This window comes from Belonocnema kinseyi, chromosome 9, assembly GCF_010883055.1.
Source record: "Belonocnema kinseyi isolate 2016_QV_RU_SX_M_011 chromosome 9, B_treatae_v1, whole genome shotgun sequence".
Classification (NCBI taxonomy): domain Eukaryota; kingdom Metazoa; phylum Arthropoda; class Insecta; order Hymenoptera; family Cynipidae; genus Belonocnema; species Belonocnema kinseyi.
Genome location: NC_046665.1, coordinates 27,140,727 through 27,146,813, shown reverse-complemented (window position 1 = coordinate 27,146,813; position 6,087 = coordinate 27,140,727). Strand labels below are relative to the sequence as shown.

Here is a 6,087-nt window from a genome sequence, read left to right as displayed (position 1 = left end):
ATCCCAGAGTCACCGTTCTAGACACCTCACCCAGGTGCCATTCAGCTTTCGGCACGGTTTTCACACCTCCGCTTGGGGGTTAATTCCTTCGGGACCACCCATACTTGCTTAGCTATAAAAATATAGATATTACAGCTAAATTTTCTACTGCACCTATATTTTGCCTGCAAGGAAACCTGTTCAATACAGCTAAATATTTAGGAAGACGAAATCCAGCGATAATTTCTAGCTGGGATAGCAAGAATTCTAGGTAATATACCTAAAAAAAATTTTCAGTGTATAACTGATGGCTTCGAAGTTTCGTGGTGAGAGAGGAGCCAGCAGGGGTCGAGAGAGACTTGCTCAGCAGTGTGTAACTACTAGCAGCGTAGCGACAACGGGGCAGTGCGCGGGTACTCACGCGCGTCTGGTTCATTATATTTTGTATTCCAATTGGAAATGGTTCACATGACCTTGAATATTTACGTTTGGACTGTCTGGATCCGAAGGTCTCAATCCGAAGGTCTGGGCTCGATTATTGCTGCCTGACCTTTCTACGATATTTATTACGTTAAAGTATTTGCTTATTGCAAATTAATATAAAATTTATTTCAAAAAAGTCAAAATCTTCATATGAAAACAGGTAACTCTCATATTGGCATTGCGGGGCGATTACTGTAATAAATTGAAAAGTCATTGGAACCTTTTAAAATTCTCTCAAATTTTTCAAATCCTTCGAGATATTTTGAAATACCTAGAACTTTTTTTTAAGATTTCTAAAGTACTTTGGAATTTTTAAAAATGATCCTTCTAAAATTTTTTTAGTTCTTTGAAATTATTTTAAATTATAAAAAAGAAATAGAAAATTCCTTGACATCTTTTAAAACATCCTCAAATATTTAAAACTTAAAATGTGATTGCGAAAATATTACAAAAATGTAATTATAGGATCAAAACCTATATTCTGTTGTGAGCAAATATTAACAAATATTGTGTTTATTTACTATGTTTTCATTAGCATTGCAGTCCTGAAACTCATTTCACAGTTTCATTTAACATTTAGATTTTAATTGTTTCATTGCTTTGTTGATGCATTTTTTTATGTTTATCAGCTCGTAATTTGTAAATATTAGAAATATTGTATATATTTCGTTCTGACTGAGGACAATCTAATCCTTGGAAATTTTCAATGAAACAAATATTATAAAAATTAAGTGTTTTATTATTTAGTTTAAAAGCCGTAAAATATTATTTTCCAATTTAAAGTATGAGACAAATATTTTTTTTTGTTTTTCATCAATTATTTTTTTCACGAACTCAAGCGAATTATGAAAAAAATTACAAAAATTTCATTTCAAAAAGTTGTATCTCGAATTCTTTAGAGTAAGTTGAAAATTTCTCCAAACTGCCAAAACAACGTTAATTTTTAGAAAAACTGAAAAATGTATTTTACAAAAAAGGCTAACTTTCATTTTCCCCTTGAGATTTTTTAGATTAATAGTAATATGAAGGAGATCCTGTGAATTTCGTTCTCGCTGAACTAAGTAGGAAAATTCAAAAATGTTAAATTCCTGACACTTGATAATCAAAATTTTTTAAAGGCCACGGTTTCTAAAGACCAAAGTTTTCTAAATTTTTGCCTAAAACTTTAAAGAATTTCCAGAAGTTTCAAAATATTTTAAAGGATTTTAAATATTTGAAGATGTTTTAAAAGATGTCAAGGAATTTTCAATTTATTTTGATGATTTAAAGGAATTTAAAAGAATTTAAAAAATTCCAAAGTTCTTTAGAAATCTTAAAAAAAAGTTCTAGGTATTTCAGAAGATTTTGAAGGATTTGAAAAATTGGAGAGAATTTTAAAAGATTCCAAAGAATTTTCAACTGATTAAAGAAATTTAATAAGAGGTTTTAAAGGATTTGAAATATTTCAGGGTATTTTTTAAATTTCAAGATATTTTCAAGAGCTTTAAAACATTTCAAGAGATTTCGAAAGATTTTGAAGGATTTGAAAAATTTGAGAGAAAATGCCTTTGAAAGTCGATACTGAACATTTATGGCGTCTTAAACTGATAGATGAAATAAGCTGATAGATGAAATTATATGCTTTTTGTAAATTGTAACCGAACTAATAAAATTACTCCAATATTCGTATGAATTGTATTTCATTTTATTATGTACGTACAAAGCATGTTTATTTTATTTTATATACATTGTATGTCAGAAAGATAATAAATGTACCAAAATATTGATGTAAATTGATTCTTATCATAGTTCATCCACCTCTTCTGCAAATCACCTTTATATCGTAACAATTTCAAATTTAAAAAATACTTCTCAAATGCTTGGTATTATAGTGAAAATAGAAGTAAAATAAATTTTTAACCAAGAAGAAGCTATTCTTACAATATTTAAACGTGAAAAATTAGATAAAAACATTTAAATAAAATTAAAAATTAAATTAAAAAATTTATTTAAAAAATTGTTTTCAATAAAAATTGGGATAATTGGATTTTCACTTATAAAAATGAATTTTCGGTTAAGAAAATAAAATTTCATATAAAAACTTATTTTCCGCCGAAGAGATTAATTTTTCGCATCAAGAAACAAAGATTTTTCACAAAATACATGAAATGTCAAACAAATATTGGAATTTCTAAAGAAATTCTCCGTCTACCATAAACATAACCTACAATACATGACCATCGAAAAAGATCAAATTTGAGGTAGAATATATAAAAACGATTTAAAGTTGTTCAATTTTCATAAAGCACATTCATTTTCAATTTAAAATTAAATTAAATTTAAACATTATTATCTCAAATGTTTTCAATAAAAATTAGAATAGTAAGATTTTCAGTTCTAAAAATGAATTTTTGGTTAAGAAAATAAATTTTCATCTAAAATTTATTTTACGCCGAAAAGGTTACTTTTTCTCACTGAGAAACAAAAACTTTTCACAAAATACATAAAATGTCAACCAAATATTTGACTATCTAAAGAAATTTTCCATCTACTGTAAACTTAACCTGCAATAAATTTTCATTGAAAAAGATCAAATGCAAGGTAGAACCAATAAATTTGGATTTAAAGTTGTTCAATTTTCATAAAGGACATTAATTATCAATTTAAAATTAAATTGAAAAATTACTATAAAAAAATTGTTTTCGATGAAAATGGGAACAGTAAAACATAAAACTTTATGTAGAACATTAAAAATTATATTCTTCCAATGAATAAAATATGCTCCTTCTTTTGTTCTCATAAACTACACATTTCGAATTTCGCGCTCATTTCGCTTACTTCACTGGATGACAATTTGCCTTAAAGCCACCGAACGCGTCCTCGGGTTGCGGATAGAGGGTCTCTGTACCAATGTTTTTTCTGCTGAATATGGTTACAAAAATAAATAGGCAGTCGCGGACTATTGTCCAGGGTTGATCTCGAAGGAATTAACCCCCAAGCGCAGGGTGAAAACCGTGCCGAAAGCTGAATGGCACCTGGGTGAGGTGTCTAGAACGGTGACTCGAAGATACAGGGCGACCTCTCAGAGTACGCAGCATTATCCTTGCATGCGGGGCTCTACAAGGATGGACGAACCGCTTTCCCTAGCTTCTCGTGGGAACAACAATGACAACACCAAACATAGTTGTAGTAAGTGCAGTTCAAAACAACAGAACGCGCAGGGAAACCCATTAAAATGAATTCAATGCGATGGATTGGCGGAATCTCGGGACCTTTAGGGGCTATGTAAGCGAAACGCCTACTCTGCCACAGCTACAACAAGCCGGCAACAAAGAAAGAGAGGCGACAAGAAGACCAACCGCGGGCAGGCATCCAATAGAGGAAGAGCGATGCTTTAAGACCCGGAGAAACATCAACACCAAGGTTTCTCTCAAGCCTAAAGACCTGGCTGAACCATAAAACCAAACCAGCGGTTGATCATAATACCAAAAGACGAATGCATGAAATTGCCATAAAGATAGGCTGAGCAAGACAGTACGCGTCCCGCATTCAGTGTGTGATTGACTACATCACATCTGGCAGGAATTTTACCGCCAAGGTTCGAAAGTTCGCGCGCGAACTCCGGACCCGTTGTCACACACTTAACAAGTCAAAGCTGTTGACCATCAGACAGCATATTGTTGAGAAAATACGGATACTATCTGACGCTAAGAGAAGTCTAGAGCGGAGGGAGAGGTGGGTCAGAGAAAATCAACAGTTTCTCTCTGACCCATCTCGATTCTTCCAAGACCCTCCAGTTACTGTCGAACACCCACCGATGAGGTGAAAAAAATATGAAGAGGGATGAAGAACTATTCCGCACCGGGACCAGATTGTATCAAAACCTTCTGGTGGAAGTCTGAACACACTTTATAAGGTATTCACAGCTAATCTAAATGATAAGATTGTTCGGGCAATTAAACCTGTATGGCAAGAAATGTATGAACAACGAGGCTCAAAGAAAGGCGTAGCCGGATGTCGGGAGAACCTGATCATCGATAGATGTGTCTTCAAAGATGCAGCATTCTACCAACGTGACCTATCGATGGCCTGGATTGATTATCGGAAAGCTTTCGATTCGACTTCCCATAAGCTTATCATCTGTCTTTTGGAAATCTTAAAGGTTCATCCGCAAATAGTTAGGTGCATAGAGAGATTGAAGACGCTTTGGAAAACCAGAGAGGTGTCTTTCAGGGCGACACCATGAGTCCACTCCTCTTTTGCCTTACATTATTGCCACTATCTCTAGCACTTCGCCATTCCGACGGGTATTTGTGCGGCAAACCTGCAGATCGAAAGTACAAGGTCACTCATGTATTTTACATAGACGATCTTAAGATCTACGCTAAAAACAAAGAGCAACTACGTCTAGCTCTAGGGATTGTCGAACGATATACTGAGGAAACTAGAATGGAATTTGGGTTAGGCAAATGTGCCAAGGTTTATTTGAAGCGAGGAAAACTTAATAGCATCCCTGAAGATCTTGAGCTCGTTGATAGAAGCGCAATACGACACCTTTGGGCTGGAGATACTTCTACATACCTGGGCGTGCCACAGAGCCGCATTCAGGATGTGACATCTATAAAGGATACTCTCCGAAGCAGATACAAACGTCTCATCCGGCAGATTTGGTCTTCCGAACTGTCGGCGAGGAACAAAGTATCTGCAACGAACTTGCTTGCCGTCCCGGTACTACTCTATTCATTTGGAGTAGTTCCATGGACGAAGAACGAGCTCAGATCCCTTGATATCGGGACAAGAAAGGTTATGCACATGAACAAAAGCATGCATCTTATGTCTTCCGTTCCGCGACTGTAAATCTCACGCCGTCAAGGTGGTCGCGGAATATTGAGTCTTGAATGTCTTCACAACAGGATTATTCTGGGTAGAACACATAGAGTTGCAAATGGAAGAGACCCTCTTCTTAAAATGGTCAGGAATCACGAGGAAGTAGGCAAAAGAGCATTTCTGTACAAAGCAGCGGAGGAGGTTGCTGAAACACTCGGACTTGACTTCAGTATTAGGGGTGAGCAAAATGCATCAAATCTTATCTATCTCGAATACTCACTTCTGAAAGCCCGGATTAAGAAAGCACAAAAGAAAAACTTTCGTGAACAGCTCCTCGATAAGAGGATGCACGGTATCTTCCACAGAAATGTGAAGGATCAGTCAATGTCTTATGAGCTAACGGTTGCTTTCCTTAAATCGCCCGGATTGAAGTCTGGTACGGAGGGTTTCATTTTTGCATGCCAAGACGGTGTCATTTCCAGCTTAACATACCGTCGCCAAATTTTGAGCCAAGGCATTCCTGATGACAGCTGCAAGGCGTGCCATGCACACTCCGAGCATTTAGCTCACATACTATCTAGTTGTCCAACTCACGTGGGAACGACCTACATTCAAAGGCACAATGAGGCACTAAGAGTGCTTTATTACCATCTCTGTCACTCTTACGGGATTAACCTTAAAATCGCTCCTCTAAATGCTCCTAGGGAAATCAAGTCGATTGTCGAGAATGGGAAGTGCCGCATATACTGGAACTTTATATTCTCGACAATTGTTTCTGTTGCTCGCTCGAGGCCTGACATGGTTCTTCTTGACTTCGAG

The 6,087-nt window shown here is 35.6% G+C and overlaps 1 protein-coding gene across 7 annotated transcripts in view; it reads right to left on the bottom strand.

Annotated features, from left to right (window-relative positions):
• Nucleotides 1–6,087, bottom strand: part of LOC117179462 (homeobox protein extradenticle) — a 374,818-nt gene that overhangs the window by 290,070 nt on the left and 78,661 nt on the right. The window lies entirely within an intron of this gene.